General features: G+C 36.9%; 1 protein-coding gene across 3 annotated transcripts in view; it reads right to left on the bottom strand.

Annotated features, from left to right (window-relative positions):
* slc25a29l (solute carrier family 25 member 29-like) overlaps nucleotides 1-19,007 on the bottom strand; it is a 62,646-nt gene that overhangs the window by 42,609 nt on the left and 1,030 nt on the right. Inside the window, exons 2-5 of one of the 3 annotated variants that reach the window (XM_069916439.1) lie at nucleotides 16,160-16,681; nucleotides 8,109-8,439; nucleotides 7,469-7,604; nucleotides 4,918-5,045 (exon numbers count right to left, since the gene is read on the bottom strand). The exons of the other annotated variants lie outside the window; for them this stretch is intronic. The gene's annotated coding sequence lies outside the window, so the exon portion shown is untranslated. The remainder of the gene's footprint in view (nucleotides 1-4,917; nucleotides 5,046-7,468; nucleotides 7,605-8,108; nucleotides 8,440-16,159; nucleotides 16,682-19,007) is intronic. 3 annotated transcript variants of the gene reach the window in all.

Genomic DNA, 19,007 nt, shown 5'->3' with positions numbered 1-19,007 from the left:
GAGGTTAGGTGAAATGAGAACTAAAGGACATAGATTAAGGGTGAAAAGTTTAAGGGAACAATAGGGGGAACTTCTTCACTCAGAGGTGGCAAGAGTGTGGAACGAGCTGCCAGTGGAAGTGGAGGATGAGGGTTCGATTTCAATATTTAAGAGAAATTTGGATCGGTGCATGGATTTGAGGGGTGTGTTGGGGTTAGTCTAATTATATTATAGTCTACTTTAACCCACACAATGATTATAACATTCCCATTTGATGTCAAATGCTTCTCCACATTGGAAATAACGGTTGCCTACATTTGTGTACAAAAAATATTAACAGTTTTAATTTGAATGTTGTCCAGGTTTTTCTGTATGTTCCACTATGCTGATTTCCATCTCTTTTTTTTTTAACCACCTCCTCTTGATCCCACTGCCAGTATGTTGTCCAGTTGGTCAACCCAACATCCAGATGGACTGAAATTTCCTCAATTAAACACTGCTGCTTAAACATCAACTCTAGTGCTTTTCACTCATGGCTTTCCCTTTATGGTTTGGAAGCAGACAAAACCAGACAGTTCAAGATGGTGAACCTGAACTTCCAAATACCAACCCAACTATTCCCATCATTTGGGCCACCTATTTCTATCTCTATTATATTGTCTATTGTCAACATAGCTCAGCTATGCTGAATCCTCTCCCAAAATGATCACACACTCAGACATTCAATGCTCTCCTACTAGCTTCCTGATAGCAATACTTCGTAAATACAAGCTCATTTAAAATCCTTTTCCTTACCCCATCAAGTTCTGGTCAACCATAATTTTTCTGCTGATTTGCCACAGAAGACTCATAATCCACCACCACATGGACTTTTATGTTTAAAATTCACCAGGAGATGAAATTTTACTGTCCTATTGTTTGGCAGATTTACTTCTACTAACAGAGCAAAGTGCAGTAGATTCACACATATAAACACATATTATGTATGCCCTGGAATTTCTGGAACTTTTTCCAAGTTATTAAACTACAAAAGTAAACCCTGTCCCATTACACAAAATCCTTAATAAAACCAGAGATGTAAGTATTAAACAAGGTTCTATTCATATAGTTAATCAGGCAGTCAAGTGATTATAGGACTTCCAATTTAAAACAAGATTGTGCCAATTGCTTGACAAAACAATAAGAGTAGGGCACAACTATTTTTTTCACTGCAAAAAGGGTCTATTGTGTAAAGTACTTTCATTTTCACCACATGAGTACATACTGATAAATTAGTCCCCCATAGATGGTAGAATTACTAATGGCCTAGTTGCAGTTCATGGAGACTGCAAACATATAGAAGGTAGAAGATAAAAATGGCAGGAATTCTGCTCCTGACTGGGTGAGTTCCTTCAGCAGTTTTTTTTTGCTGTAATTTCAGCTCCTATTGCTAGCAAACAATAAACCAACAATACTTTTCTTATTGGAAATAAGAAAGTCTTTTCTTGATTTTACTTGATTTAAGTCACAGTAGATATCAATTGATTTGCAGATTAAATTAAACAGATAAAGCAAATTGTTATCCACTCCAACATATCAACCTGTATTTAAATGTTAATTATTTTGGCTCTGAATTCTCCCACAAAAGCAGCATCATCATTAATTGTTCCAAATGAAGCAGAATGCTCATAACAATTGTTCAACTGATATAAAGCACATACTACATATTCCCTGTCACTAAAGTCTAATTTCTATTATTTTACAGATTATTTTATTCCTGAATTTAATCCATGGAGTTTGTTAGAATAGGTGGGGCTGTTGAAAGTGTGCAGAGCTCCTACTGGTTGAACTAACTGAAAACAAGTGTTTGTTTTAGAAGAGAATGTTGTTACTGACAGAGGATCTTTCTGCAGGAAAAGGTGGAATTTCCTTTGACCACTTCCCTGAAAGTATTAAATCTGCAGTGGTCAAATGGGAAAAACCTTCCTGGCCCACCTTAACATCTGCTTTCTTCCCCATGCAAATTTCCAACAAAAGCATGCAAAACGGGCAAGGAACTTGATAAAATTCATCTGGTGCTCTTTTCACTGAACACAATGCAATTCCTTTTAAATATATTGTTGTACTGTGGCGGCCTGCAATTGCGGAGATCGGGCCGGCACATCGCGCGGTAGCAGACACGGACAGAGATCGCTAAAGCAATTCCCAGGACAATGAACCGACGGAGGTAGAAGCTGGGGCAGCATCAAACCAACAGTCCTAAAATGGTATTGGTCAAGCTTCCCAGCTAACTCAGCAGAAACAGGCTGGGGAAGAAGGGCATTCATATGCATGGATGTTCCTGCCCGCTATTGCAGTATGATAACAATAAAATACGGCTGACTCAGTCGATCAGAAAAAATGGCGGGAACTTGAACAGTATAAAAACAGCCTTTGCAGCCCTAATACATAAGTGAGCTTAACCTGCCACACTTTGTGTGTGTGTGTGTGTCTTCCTTTGTAGTGGTCGGCTACAGTACTTTGGAAACAATTTATTCATTCTGAAATAAGTCTAAATATCACATTTATTTCCTCAGAAAATCAAAATTGCTGCAGAACTGTTGCACCATATCAAGCGTTCTAATTTTTCACAATGGTTTTTCAGTTTTTCTACCATTACTTGATTATTTTTATAAATCCTAAATTAAGAAATGTAATATGTCCTCTGTCACCTGCTTTGTTTGCATTGGTAATTGAACCTTTAGCACAATTAATAAGACAACAAGATAAAATAAAGGGGATTATATCAGGTTTAATGGAACATAAGATTAGTTTAGTTGCAGATGATGTATCGGTATATTTGACTGACCCAAAAGAATCCTTGAAGACGTTGCAGGAAAGGTTGTTACAATACGGGGAGTTATCTGGTTATAAAGTGAATTGGAATAAGAGTGAACTTGTGCCGTTGTCGGAAGCTGCTTATTCTGAATGTAAAGGCATAGTAGGATTTAGTGGTCAAATTATATTAAATATTTAGGTATTAAAGTGAGAAAAAAAATCAATGAGTGGATTTGAATTATTTACATTAGTAGGATGAGTGAATTGTATAAAAATGAATATATTTCCTAGACGCCAATTTTTTTTTCAGTATATACCTTGTAAGGTACCGAAGAGATTTTTTAAGGATTTAAATATGTTGATGAGGAAATTTTTGTGGAAGGGGAAGTTGGCGCAGGTTTCTATGCATAACTTAAATCAGAAATATTAGTTAGGTGGTATGCAACTTCCAAATTTTGTAAATTATTATAATGCTCCCTAATTGAAAATAATTAATAGAATGTTTGACTTAGATAGTTCTGTAACTTGGTTAAATATTGAATTGAAGAGAATTGGAGAGGACAGAAAGGACCATTTTATTTATAAATGGAATAGTAAAACTATTAGTAGTCATAAATCTCCAGTTTTATTTCATTTGATAAGTATGTGGGAGGAGGTTAGTAAAATTATTGGATTTTCGGGTGGATTGTCTAAACATACCCCCTTTGTTTCAGAATAAAGGTCTACCTTTCACGATTGATGATAACCATCTTAAAATTTGGAATCAGAAAGGAATTAAAATGAATAATGAGTGTTTTGAGGTGAGTCATTTTTTTAACTTTTGACTGGATGAAGGAAAAATATCAAATCCCTAATAATATTCTTCTTTGTTATTATCAACTTAAATCAATGTTGCATGATTGTTTAGGTAGATATATGAATTTACCTAAAGAATTGACATTTGAAGTTTTGATCTTAGATGGAGGAAAGAAGGGGTTTATTTTGGAAAAGTATAAATTGTTGCAACAAAAAATGCCTAAGATTGAACTGCATAAATCGAGACTTAAATGGGAGAAGGATTTGGATTGAAATGGATTGTTGGAGGAAGATTAATAGAGATACTATGACAAAGTTAGTTAATGTTAGGTATAAATTGGTGACTTATAATTTTATACACCAACTATATTTAACTCCAGAGCATCTGAAAAGATATAAACTGAATGCTTCCAATTTGTGTTTTCGATGTATTGAACAAAAAGGTACATTTTTGCATTCAGTTTGGTCTTGTGAGAAAGTTAAGGGTTTTGGGGCTAAATTAAGAGACTGTTTGCAAGAAATCTTTAAAATACAATTTTCTCTAGGTCCAAATATCTTTTTAATTAGGGAAGTTAGTGAAATGGCTTTGATTTATAAGTTCGATAAATTTCAAATGGCGTTCTTGATATTAGCTTTAGCAGTATCAAGAAAATGTATAACTGTTTCATGGAAAGATCAAACGGAGCTTAATTTACAAATATAGGACTCAGAAATGAGGACCTGTATACCAATGGAGAAGATGACATAATTTATGGGATAAATATTATGGATTTAAAATGATTTGGAGCCCATATTCAGATTATTTCAATTTGAAAATTTGAGGCTGGTGGATCTCCGTATCATATAGTAAATTAATGATGTGAGTTATTCTCCTTATCTATTTCTTTCTTAGTTTCTTTAGCTAATTAGGGGGATAGGTAGGTTAGAATTTGGCAAGGGGAGGGGTAAGGTTTGATTAGGGTTTTTTTTCTTTCGGATTTCTTGTAGTTTCTTTTAGCTCTTTTCTCTGTCACCACAACTTATGATAATTTGTTAATATTTCAATTGTGTAATTGTGGTTATTACTTGGTTTTCTAATAAATAAAATATTAAAAAAAGAAATGTAATATGAAATGTTCCATCAGAATGTTTAAAATCAAGATTCCAGCAACTAAAGATGATAGCCAACACAAATACCTCAAGACAATTAGGGATGGGAAAAAAAATGCTGCCTTGACTGCAAAACCCAGATCCCAGAATCTGAGTCAATAAACACAAATATGGTACACCAAGGTTTCAAGGTCTCCACGTTTCTCCAATTAATAATTCTTCCAGATGTCACTCTACTATTACTGGCAATACTCTCACCTGCTTTAACCCTAAATTATGTTCTTGTCTCCATCTTTCTCTGTTCTTTTATGCCTGTTAGATTAAGCTTTTGGTCATCTGTCACAGCATCTCTTCTTCAGTAATTGAAACTCAAAAAAATTAATACTCTGAAAAAAGGCAAAAAAATGCTGTAAATATTTACTCATTATTTTGTAAAAAGTCCAACATTTAAGGTCAAAGAATCTTCATTTTGAAGTTGGTATCATTTTTTATTGCTTTTGGTTTTTATATATTTTATTTTTGTATTTTTCCAATAAATATACATAGAAAAACTCTCCAATATTAAATATATACTGGTATATATGAAACTTTTTCTTAACAAAAAAAAACAAAACAACTCCTCCCCCCCCCCCTTTCACATTATAAATCCACACATTGTCAGGGCTCATATTTATGTTGATCATCAAAAATTCTATCTGGGGAAGTCACTTGTATTTATACTATAGCAGCATATATCATTATCCTTTATATTATTGTATTTATAATTACAATTGGGCCCCTATATGATCCAATATATGGCTGCCATATCTTAATAAATATATCATAGTTGTTCTTTAAGTTTTATGTAATTTTTTCCATAGGTATGCAACTATTCATCTCAGCAGTCCATCGTGTTATATGTAATGGGGAGTTGGATTTCCAAGTAATCGCAACACATTTCTTAGCCACCACTAAGGCTATTTTAACAAATGAAATTTGGAATTTACTCAGTTTATTTTCAATGAAATTGCCCAAGCTCCTGGTCGTCTGTAAAGGCCACCCCATTATCCTTGTTAATATTTCAGTAATATCCCACCATAAAAGTTTCACCTTCACACATGACCACAGAGCATGTAAAAACATTCCCATTTCTATCCCACACATTTCCGATTTTGATGTATGCAACATCTGTAGTGTGAGATATAATTGGTGTAGAAAATTATATTGCACTAATCCATATCTTGCATTTATAATTGTCGTCATGCTATCCAAACACCAAACAAACCAACTTCTTTCCATTATTACAACACCTTGATCTGACTCCCATCTTTCTCTCAATTTCTGTAAACCCGGTTTGACACTTGCATTCTGGAGAGCATAGTACATCTTGGTTATAAATTTAGGCGCATTCCCTAGCCAAATCATTCATTCTTTATCACTAATTTCAGGTGGGGTCAAGTTTTGCCCCCATCTTTCTCTTAGGAACAATCTTAGTTGGAGAAAACAAAAAGTTCCATTAGCTACTCTATTTATTTCTTAATTGTTCAAAAGACATGAGGTCCCTCCATATAACAATCATCAATATATCTTTATTCCTTTGGGATATCATGAATTCAATATTTTGTGACCCAGATTCATAGGCATCAATACATTTTTACATAATAGTGTTCTTAATGATATACCTGCTTTTTTTTTCCCCAATATACTCATTTATTTCTTGCCATATTCTAATCATATGTATTAATACAGGGTTATCTGTCTTTTTTGTTATTAACTTAGCATTCCACATAAATAAAATCCTTTGTTGTTTCTTTTTCTATTGAATTCAATCCTATTCGGGTCCAAGAAGGAAGACTGTCCTCTTCAAAAAAGAATGATGAAATCTTGCTTGCTCTGATAAATAGTATTTCTTAAAGTACGTACGTCTAAGTCCTCCCGGTTTATAGTCCCATGTTAGCTTTTCCAATGAAATTCTCGGCACTTTGATATTCCATAGAAATCAACTTAAGTACTTGTTCAATAATTTAAATAAATTTTGAGGTAGTGCAATAGACAATGATTGAAAAAGACACTGCAATCTTGGCATCACCTTCATTTTAATACAATTTACTCTTCTCACTAGAGTAATTGGCAGGTCTTTCCATTTCTGTATTTTTTCTAAATGAGTTTTGTAAATTATTATCTGTCATTCTTCCTAAATATTTAATTCCATTTAAATCTACTACTTTTTTGATATATTTTATAATCAAATTTTTCAATATTTCACTCTTGTCCATACTTATTTTATAACCTGATATTCTTCCATATTTTTCTAACGTTGTTTGTAATTTTATCAAGGATTCAGCCGGGTCAGACATATATAGCACATCAGCAGCAAATAAACTAATCTGAACCCCTTAATATCCAGATCTTTTTTTATAATCTCCGCCAATGGTTCAATAGCTTGGATAAAAAGTGTTGGAGACAGAGGAAGAACACCCCTGTTTACTCGATCTACTCAAGGGAAAACCCGCTGACATCTGATTGTTAGTTATAATTTTGGCTTGTGGTTTATAATAAAGTTCTTAACGCAGGAAGTCTTCCACCTTGTCTTGAAAAATCATCGATTATCTTCTGCTACTTTGACCCTCAGAGTCGAGGGGTATATCATCGAATATTTTAAGATTTTGGAATGCAGTTGTCTTTTTGCATCTTCAAACTCCTTCCTTTGCTTAATCAAAGTTGGACTAAAACCTTCATGGTCAATCTCGGGCGGACCATTATTTTGCTTAGAGCATTCATTTGCTGCTCACCGAATTGTTTCCCATTCCCAGTAACTCAAAAGTCTTACCAAGACTGGCCATGGTTGCTGATTGCTGGCTCTCTTGGGTCCGAGGGACTGGTGAGTGCTTTCAATATGCAATTTTTCTCTGATGAATTCCACCCAATTCCATATTCCAAGAGGAATAATGAAAAATAATTCCTTTCTGAGATTTTTAGTGAAGCAAAGAAATATTATGTTAGTTGTCCCAACAATGGAGAAGTTATATGAAGCTTTGTCCATTTTACCAAAATAATCCATGTAATCTCTAGCTCCACTAAAGCATGTCTTAATTTTATCAGTATTTAATTAATACACTTGTTACAAATTAACACCCTTTTAAATTTTGTTTGGGACTAAAGGGTCTTTGTTAGCATTAACAAAGGAACAGCAGTTTTTATTAAACTATTAATAACATAACATTTTTTACTTATCTCTAAATTTAACCTCACTGTGCACAATGTAAGTGTGTGTGTGTGTGTGTGTGTGTGTGTGTGTGTGTGTGTGTGTGTGTGTGTGTGTGTGTGTGTGTGTGTGAGATAAAGTCCTACTCTGAAAAGTCAATTTTTAAAACTTCAGCATAATTTTAGTCTTGCTTGAAGGTCGTAAATTCTCAGTTCAGAAATAAAGCACTTTTAAATATCATATCTTTACACCTCTTTAAACTCACAATTCTTTCAATGAGTTGTCCTTGAGAGATATTCTTCAAGCAGAAGTGACCATCTTCTGGGCCACAAATGTATCTCCTATGAAATGAATAATACAATTGCTGTCTTTCCAGGAGATCAAATCTTCTTCTTTTGAATGAAGACTTTGGAATCTGTGTTCCCAAATGATAAAATTGCCCTCTTTATTTTAAAGAAACAGTCAGAAGTAGGCTTCTCTTTTGAAATTTACTTATTCTGTGTCCCCTTTTATTAATACTAACACATAACAGCTCACATCTGGTTACCGTCTTCCACAAGGTTCCAACTCCTGTGTGTGTCACAGGATTTTGATTTCTGAAAATGACCCAAAAAATGTCTTAATTTAATAATATATTTCTCCAAATAATGTGACAATTTATCATCAACATGGTCAGTCCCATTTTTAGTTTCATTTCTGCAAAAATTTATTATCTTTTCCAAAACCATTCCATATGCATTACAACTTTATCTCTGTTCCAAGAGCCTTAAGTGGTTTGGTTTGTTCAAAACAGATAGCTTCCTTCAGTCGTTCTTATTTGAGTACTTGAATACTTCAGTTTTCAATAAAGCAAACACTTCTTTGTTCTCAAATCAATTAAAGTCTACTCCACTTCCATTAGCTCTGTCTTCCTATTCACTGCAACAGAGAATTAACCCTCTTTTCTGAGTACAATGGTTCTCTGTAAATGTACTGCGACCTGTGTATGTAATTAACCCTGTAACCAACCCACAACAAACCTAACCTGACATATTTATAAGAAATAGAGCTTAACATTAGCCTAAATATTAATATTAACACAGATCCATAACACACTGAAATGATTTACAAAGCAAAAATGATTGAAAAATGACTAAATGTTGATGTCATTATCAGATTACGTGTAAAAGAATTCCAATCTTGTTCTACTGTAACAAAACTAGATCTATTCTCAAAATATATTTTCTTCTCAAATGGTACCTTAGGCTCAAGGACAACTTGTTTCTATTATTGTTCTGGTTTGAGGAATTAAAGATACCCATGTGTGAATTATTTAAATGTGCATGCCTATTGCATACCAGCTTCCACACTGATTTGCAAATGTTACTGCATTATTAACAAGATTTGTTTATTATCCTAAAATATTGATATCGATATTAAAATAGAGTCAAACCAAAGCAATGCTCGACTCTCAAAATGAACTGATGGCCACAATTATCACTGCCAATTCCTGATTCTTATTTTCAAATCCCTTCTTGGGCATAATTTTTTCCTATCACGATAACCTTCCCCAACTATTACACCACTCCTGAATTTGCTCAAAATTCAGGCTTGGGCTCATAAATGTCAAATAATATGCCATAAAGCTGCCAGATTACGAATATCTGTTCTTGCCTTTCAGTGGCATCACCAATGCTCTCATAAGAATAAACTTCCTGGGAGTCACCGTTAATCGCATGAACATCTCCTCCATAATCTCCATCAGTATCAGAGCACCACAGGGCTGCATTCATAGCCCCCTGCTCTACTCACTTTACACCTACAACTATGCAGCTCAGTATGACAATAACACCATCTATAAATTTGCCAATGACACCGCAGTAGTGGGTTGTATAGAGAGGTGGTGAGCCAGCATACACAAGGGAAATTGAAAGGCTGAATGGTGCACCAACAGCAACCTGGCACTCAATGTCTCGAAAACTAAGGAGCTCATTGTTGACTTCAGGAAAGGAAAGTCAGTGATCATTGGGGGATCAGAGGTGGAGAGGATGAGCAAATTTAAGTTCTTGGGAGTCACTATCTCGGAGGATCTTTCCTGGACCGAACGCACTATGGCATCGTAAAGAAAGCACGTCAGCACCTTTACTTCCTCAGGAGTTTTCGGAGGAAACCCTGGCAAATTTCTACAGAAGTATGGTGGAAAGTGTGCTAACTGGCTGCAACACCGTCTGGTATGGGGACACCAATACCCCTGTGCAAAAAGCTCTACAAAAGATAGTGGACACAGCCCAAGACATCACAGGAAAAATCCTCCCACCTTTGAGAACATCTTACAAGGAACACCGTTGTCAGAGAGCAGCAGCAATCATTAAGGATCCATACAATAAAGCACACAGTCTGTTCTCGCTGCTACCATCAGGAAAGAGATATAGGTGCCACAAGACTCGCACCACCAGGGTTAGGAACAGCTACTACTCCTCCACCATCAGACTCCTCAACAATAAACCCAATCAGGGACTCATTTAAGGACTTTTACTTGTGCATTTTATTGATTTTTTAAAATTCTCTCTGTCTTGCAGTTTGTTTACATTCATTATCTATTTACAGTTCTTTATTTGTTTACATGTATACGCTGTGTATATTTTTTTTAACGCTACCACTAAGGTAATTCTGCTTTCCCACAGAGAAAAGAATCTTAGGATTGTATGTGATGTCATATACAGTATGTACTCTGACAATAAATCTGAAATCTGGACGATATCCTTACATTAAGGGATATCACAGTTGACATAGCGGTTAGCGCAACGCCTTTACAGCATCAATGATCAGGACCAGGGTTCGAATCTCACACTGTCTGTAAGGAGTTTGTATGTTCTCCCCATATCTTCATGGGTTTTCCCAGGGAGCTCCTGTTTCCTCCCATCATTTGAAACATACCAGGGGTGCAAGTTAATTGGGTGGCATGGACTCATGGGCTAAAATGCCTTGTTACTGTGCTGTAGGTCTAAATTTTAAATTAAAAAAAGTTAAATTTTTTTTTGTAGAGGTGGCAGTCTCTCCATCATGGTTAACTCTACATAGTGCTCAGATGTGTCTGCTTCCCTCATCTGGAGCACCTTGCTCTAGTGCCAACCCTTTTACATCCTGAGGGAATTCACCTGTGGTGTCCAAACTACAGTCTACATTCCTCCACATGTAGATGTTAAGCCAGCACTGTGATCAACAAACATCAGACAGCATATTTTGATGCCTTCTCATTTATCACCAGGGACTTCAGGCCAGTTTAAAGAAGGTTCTCCTAGAGTACCACTAGCACAGTTCCAGGGGATCCGACATACTTGGCCTATCATCAAGAACGCCTATTGCTCCATTCAGTGCCCACTCTTAGGAAAATCAGACCATATGATTATGTTTCTCCCTCCTGTTGTGACAGAGTATTTAGAGGTGGTTTGGGAGGAATTGTTAGAGCAGGTTGCACACAAACATTTTAAAACACAGAATTATTGCAGGACTATTTTGTGCCTGGGAGAGCATGTGATCTTTGCAGGCAGGGGAGAACAGCTTTGCTCTCAGAGGGAGGGAGCTGAGAGAGAAGGAGAGACAGAGAAATCCGTTCCAGAGGGACAAGCTGGCAAACTTTGGAAGAATGCCTGGTCAAAGGAGAAGACTAGCTGTCTGAAAGGTGACCTGAAAGAAAGAGGATCAGCTGGAGAACCCTGAAGGGGGCAAGTTTCGTCAGTAAGACTAATTGGAAAGGAATCAGGTATGGATGTCCTGGAACAAAAGGAATCTCTCTCAGAAAACCAACCAGAACCCTGCTGAGTGGTAACCATTTGCCTGTTAAGCACCAAAGCCTGGTGAACTTTATTAATGCTAATTTCTGTGCACAGTACAAGAATTGCCTGCAACCAGTGAGATTGGACTGCGATCCAAAGAACTTTTCTAAGCCTATATACACATTACACACACCTCCACTTAGTATTAGATGGGGGGCGGGATTAAGTAGGTTAAGTAAGTTGATAGTAATAAGTTAAAGTTTAATTCTGATTTCTTGTTCAAATATAATTAAAAACTACTTTTGTTTTGAGTACCCCTTTGTGTTGTGGTGCATATCTATTACTGCTGGGTTTTGGGGTTCTCTGGACTCCATAACACTGCATACAGAAAGCAAAGAGCACTCCACTGGTAGAGAAAACTGTAGAGAACTAGTTTGGTGAGGCAGAAGACTAGCTATGTGATTTCCTGCGGAATACCACATTCAAGAACTCAGCGACAGACCTCAATGGATATGTCACAGTTATTACTGACTTTATTAGAAAATGCATGGGTGCTTGTGTTCCTACTAAGTAAAAACACACAGAAATGCTGGAGGAACTCAGCCAGTCTCACAGTGTCCATAGGAGGTAAAGATATATTACTGACATTTCAGGGCTGAATCTTTCTTCAAAATTTAAGCAAAAAAAAGAACAATTACAAAAATAGACTGAGGGAGGAAGACGGGTAATGAGAGTTAAAATGATCACGATTGATATGTATGCGGGTAAAGAGGTATAAGAGTGAATAGAGACAATGAGCATACATGAATGTATCTGTACTTAGAGGAAAATATAGATAGTATAGACAAGAATTAATAAGGGAAGGTAATGGAATAGAGAGAATAAGGAGGGAATTAAAAGAGTGACCTTTGTGACATATGAAAAGTGAAATCTTTTCTGGGGGAGGTGGGGTGGGGGGAAATAGCGGTCACTGCAAAATCAGTTGACGCTTGCGAGTGGATTCGCAAATCCAAATGGAGAGGGGAGATGTGGTTGTCCGACAAGGGATAAAGGACAACTCAGGAGGTGAAGGGGAGATTGGGGATAAAGAAGATAGAAATAGGAGAATAAGGAAAATGTTGGATGTTGTAGGAATGTTGTCTTATAAAGAGTTGAAAATAAGAAAACAGAAATGGAAAAGGAGGAAAGGTAATGATGGAAAAACGGAAAGAGAAGATAAACAAAATATAAAAGGGCTACGCTGAACTATATGTCTTTAAATATTAATGGAATACATAACCAAATTAAAAGGAAGAAACTACTAAATTTAAATGAATAAATGTATTCCATTAGAAAAAATAACATATAGGTTAAGAAATAATATTGAAATATTCGAACAAGTATAGGAGCCTTACATTAAATACAATAGCGAAAACCTACCGGGGACAAACATTACCTAAGTTGATGGAAGGAGAAGGAAAGAAAAGAATGGACTCAGTAGAATTTCTGGTGTAATTTTGTTGAATGACAACATTGTCTGACTGGCTTAATGCAACCTAGATTGTATACCTAAAATTGATGAGAGGGGGGGTGGTTTGGGAGGAAAGGGGGGGGGGGGGGGAGAAAAAGTCACTGTATATGTGTGAAAAAGAAATAGTGTATATCATGGCTAATGTGATTTATGGTGTGGAAAGAGAAAAAAAAAGATTTAAGCAAAAAAACAGGAAGGCATCTAAATAAAGACTGGACACTGTAGAGAGAAAGGGGTAAGAATGGAAGGGGAAGGAGTCCAGACCAAAATCCATTAATTGAATATGTATGATAAGAGGAAAGGTGAGAATTTATTTTGGCTATTGATTTGATCCTACTAAGACTACCTGAGTGCACCCTAATCAGAAGCCATGGATGAATCAACAGATCTGCAACCTGTTGAAGAACAGCTCTATGGTGCTCCCATCAGACATTCAGAGACATTCAGAAAGTCCAGGTACAATCTCTGAAAGGCCATTTCCAACATAGAGACAATTCCAGACTAAGTTGGAAACTCAAATGGACACTCGGCAGCTATTGCACGGCTAGCACGCTACCACATCCAATAAGGTGAAATGAGCTGGCATCATTAACAGCAAAATATCTCTTCCAGAGAAGCTCAATGCTTTCTATGCTCACTTCAAATGGGAAAATAATGAGGCATCCTCATAAGCCCCCACAGTCGTCAGTGACTCTGATCTTCCAGTTTCTGAGGCAGAAGTGAAAAGAATAATCTGGAAGGTGAATCTTTGAAATGCATTCAGCCCAATCAGTGTACCTGGCACAAAAACCTACATGAACCAACTGGCTAAAGATTTTGCAGACATTCTTGCTGCTACATTTTGAGGTCCCCACATGTATCAAAAGGAAATCCATTATGCAGGTGCCAAAGGAGAGCAAGGTAACCTTGCTCAACAACTATCAGCCAGAGGAAGTGATTTGATAAAGTGATTTGAATATAGAGCAAATCGACTCCTGTCTCACGTAAATTTGGCTATCATCTCAACAGGAGATAGAATCTTGCTGGTCCTCCATTCTGCATTAAATCTCCTAGACCTGGACCACAGAATACCAACATCAGTTGTTCATTGATTACAGCTCCACATTTCATACCATCATACATGCAAAACTGATAATTAGACTCAGGGAACTGGGATTCTCTTTGCCCTTTTGCAACAAGATCTTCAATTTCCTCATCAGGAGATCCCAATCAGAATGGATCAGCAACATTATCTCCTCCTTACTGACCATCAACACAGGGGCACCTCAAGGCTGCATGATTAGTTTCCCCCTCTATAGTCACAACTGTATAGTCATGTTCAGCTAAATGCAATCTATGAATTCACTGACAACGCCCACATTAATGGATGAATAAGAAATGATGGAGTAAAAATAGAGAATGACAATTGAAAACCTGTTTGGGTGGTGCCAGAATAGTAACCTTGCTCTCAGCATCAACAAAACCAAGGAGCTTATTGTGGACTTTAAGAAGGGAGGCCAAGGGACTACACACCTGTCACAGTAGCCTGAATTCCAGCACCTCTAGGTTCAAGAACAGTTTATTTTTCTCTAACAGCTATCAGGCTTTCCAACTTCCCCACACTACATTAACTCTAAACTTCCACGAAAATATTTATCTGCACTATTGAAACCATTATATTAACTGCAACTGTGAATATTTATTTATCATTCTTCTATATTTATCTTGGCTTTTTCTGTCTTGGCATATTATGGTATTTTAAGTTATCCTATTAGAGTTGGTGCATCATATGCACCTGCAGATAGAGAAAATAAGAATGGCAGTGCATTTTTATATTTACCTATGTACATGACAGTAAAAATATTGTGTCTATGAAAGCAAGTTTAACTTTGGGGATCGTGCAGCCAGTGATCAACTCCTAAATGTCCAAAGTCTTTCTGTCATCTACAATAAGTCTGAAACATGACTACCCTCCATTCACTGGATGAGTGTAGCTACAGTAATTGGCACTGACTGTCCATCTAATAAAGCAACCCATTTGACTGGCACTTGAACCACAAACCTCAACATTCACTCCCTCCACAACCAGCCCATAATGGCCACAGCATGTACTCCCGACAAAATACACTGCAGTTACTCAACTAGGCAACACCACTTAAACCCTGAACTCAGCACCAAGGATAAGGACTTCAGGCTCATGGGAACAACACTGCCTGAATGTAATTCAAGAGGGCAAACATCATCCTTAAAATACTTAATTGTTTCTTCATTGTTACTTGGTCTAAACTCTAGAATTCCCTCCCCAATAGCAGCAAGAGATAGGATTGCTCCAACCCTAGATGATAGCAATCATCTTAAGGGAATGAATAACAAATGTTGTCTTGTCAGCAATACCAAAATTCTAAAAGGGTAAATAAAAATATTACAAGCCTTAATTACTACGTGTTAGATTCTGAATAAAAATGCTCTTTGGAAGCATCTTCTGAAGTGTAGAAATATGCTATCTATTTGAACACTTCATAATTCTGCTCACTTGATGAATTGTATTTTCTGGCTATGAGAAAAGTACAAGAAAATGGTGTTGAGATAGGAGTTCAGATATGTTCCTGATGAGTGGTAAAGTAAGCTTGGACGCCAAATAGTCTAATACTGCTATTTCTTATGTTCTCAGATGTAATAGTTAGCTTTATTAACTGCAATACCATTATTACCTGTATATTACATCTTGCAGGCTTACTTAACAAAGACCTCATTGCAAGTGGTATTTTTTTAATGTAAAGTTGGAAAACCTTTTCAGGAAAAGTACTTTCTAGATCTACTAAGATGCCATTGTGTTTTCTCCCTTTAATATTTACTGAAGTGCACCAAGGCATTACCTTTTATTGTTTTACAATTTAAATTACCCATAGAATTTTAAAATGATTATCTTAAACAAACTTGTTAATGTCACATTAAGAACAATTACTGTATCAATAGTTAATGTTTACATTGGCACAAAAAATCATTTGATAAATTATTTACTTGAGCATTGCTAGTCAAGAAATTTAAGGCAAGTAATTTTTTAGCTCTTACCATATTCTTTTCTTTGGCTTGGCTTCGCGGACGAAGATTTATGGAGGGGGTAAATGTCCACGTCAGCTGCAGGCTCGTTTGTGGCTGACAAATCCGATGCAGGACAGGCAGACACGGTTGCAGCGGTTGCAGGGGAAAATTGGTTGGTTGGGGTTGGGTGTTGGGTTTTTCCTTCTTTGCCTTTTGTCAGTGAGGTGGGCTCTGCGGTCTTCTTCAAAGGAGGTTGCTGCCCGCCGAACTGTGAGGCGCCAAGATGCACGGTTTGAGGTGATATCAGCCCACTGGCGGTGGTCAATGTGGCAGGCACCAAGAGATTTCTTTAGGCAGTCCTTGTACCTTTTCTTTGGTGCACCTCTGTCACAGTGGCCAGTGGAGAGCTCGCCATATAACACGATCTTGGGAAGGCGATGGTTCTCCATTCTGGAGACGTGACCCACCCAGCGCAGCTGGATCTTCAGCAGCATGGACTCGATGCTGTCGACCTCTGCCATCTCGAGTACTTCGACGTTAGGGATGAAAGCGCTTATGACATTAAAAAACAATAGTTTTACTGTTGTAATATTAAGGTTATAATCCTAAATTTAAAATGTCAAAATTAGGGATGTATGTCTTTTGTTTCCTCTTTCACACTTTTCAGTGGACTCATTTACCTCTCTGTTCACACATTAACCCCATGATTTTTTTCATTTTTACCATCCATGCTGAATCAGATACTGATGTGAATTTGAATTCTCTGGTTTCTGCATTAACCATCTTCCTACCAGCATCTCTTCTCCACAGCCTTTAATTTTCAAAAATCTCCCTGCCAATATTTTCTTTTGCAAGTACCTGTATACTATATGGTCTTAAGTTGAGACAATTAACTCTTTGATGTTCAAGATCCCATCTGTTTAGACAAGTTTCCTTCAGGCTGCATCACTTATTCTGCATGGCTGCATCTAGGTGTAGAAATTTGATCGCACACATGATTATCATTCAGTCAGAGCTCACTGAGAGATTATTACGATCCCCAGCTAACGAATATAGAACTAGAGATTACAGCCTCTGATTAAAGGGTATGTCTGATTTAAACAGTTCTTGGATTTCTTGAGAGGGGGCTGCGGAGTCATTGTGTGAATTTACAACAGAAATTACTAGATTACTGTATGTTAAAGGAATCAAGAGATATCTGGGTAGGGCAAGAAAAATGGTGTTTGTGGTGGAGATGAGATGTTTTTATGGAATGGTAGAGCAGACTCAAGAGATTCACAATCTCTTCCTGATCCTATCTCTTATGTTCTTGATCAGATGTCAATAATTGGATGTGCAATCCACACTGCCATACATTAGTGACACAAATATTTTCTGCATTATCTCTTTTACGTCCTGCCAGAGTCTCTGACGTGAACACTCAAAGTGCTGCTGCAGAGACCTTGCACTCCCCACCACAACATACTAAAAGTAAGAACAAATGAAGAGTGAAAATGTCCCTGCCTTGCCTATTAGAAACATACAGCTTTAATACAGATTTCAATTTTATTTTGGCAAATTCTATATTTATTAAGCAGCAATTTCTAATTCACTCCTAAATTCATTTCAGAAACAATTGAATTTTGCTGCAGAATTCAACATCTGATCAAATAAGACTTAACCAAATTTTCATCTATCCATCCAAAATGAACTTGGCACCATTAAACACAGCTAATGTTACAATATTCTTCTTGAATTTTTAAAGATCTCATTCATGAATTGTATGCATTGCTCACAATACAATATATCATCAATGGTACCAATAAAAAGCATGCATGATTCCAAAGTTGCTAATTGATGCATCAAACTCAACACAACAGTCATATTGGAGAAGACACTGCAATCCAACCCAAGTGAAAATAAGTAGCATTCTGGACTGCTGGATGATCTCAAAGTAGCAAGAGTTTTTTTTTTAAACTGCAACTAGGGCTGCCATAGTCCTGTGTTGTTCAGAATTTTCCAGCAACTGTTCTATTTTATGTTAATAAGAAATGTTAATTTTCCAATAAAACCAATAAACACGACAGGCCAGGGTCAGGAATCCCCTGGACAGCCACAATACCTTAAAAGGAACTACAGTACTGGTAACATAATCCAGTTGCATCACATTATGACAGGAATGGAATGCTGTGTCAGGTACAGCTATAGATTCTAGTTTGCTCAGGGTTCACCCAATCCTGAATACAACATTGAAAACCCAAATCGCGATGACATCTTCAGAACATGGCTTTGTGTTTATTCGTAAGATGATCTGGTGATTGATCAGTTAGAATTAAAGCCATTCTTCACTTACATATTAGATAGGTAAACAAAATTATTACTATCTTTCACCAACACTACTAGAGAGCACAGTAACAGGGCCTTCAGCTCATCTCGTCTATTCTGCCTTGTCCCAATGGCCTATACCCAGACCATATATTTTTTGAATGCCAAAATGGAGCTTCAGCCAGCAGCTCTTTCCACTCTCACGACTTTGTGTGAAGCCCCCCCCCCCCATGTTCCTTTTAACATTGCCCCTTTTACTCTTATCCCATGTGCTCTTGTCTCATATAACGTCAGTGGGGAAAAACACCGAATTTCCTGACAATAAATTCTGATTTATCTGCACCCCTCCATCAATTCTCCCTTCATTCTTCTACATTCCCGGGAATAAAGCCCCCAACCTGTTTAACCTTTCCTTGCAATCCAGTCCCAGCAACATCCTTCTAAATCTCTGCAGAATAAATCTTCTCTATTGGGGGACATAACATCAGAGCAGCAGGACAAGTGGCCGGCCTTCCACTATTGCACTCAATCCCAGCAAGGATTAGGAAATCCGGAACCATCCACGACACTGGGC

Source organism: Narcine bancroftii, chromosome 2, assembly GCF_036971445.1.
Source record: "Narcine bancroftii isolate sNarBan1 chromosome 2, sNarBan1.hap1, whole genome shotgun sequence".
Classification (NCBI taxonomy): Eukaryota; Metazoa; Chordata; class Chondrichthyes; order Torpediniformes; family Narcinidae; genus Narcine; species Narcine bancroftii.
Note: the sequence above shows the minus strand (reverse complement) of the source record. Positions and strands in the feature narration are given on the sequence as shown.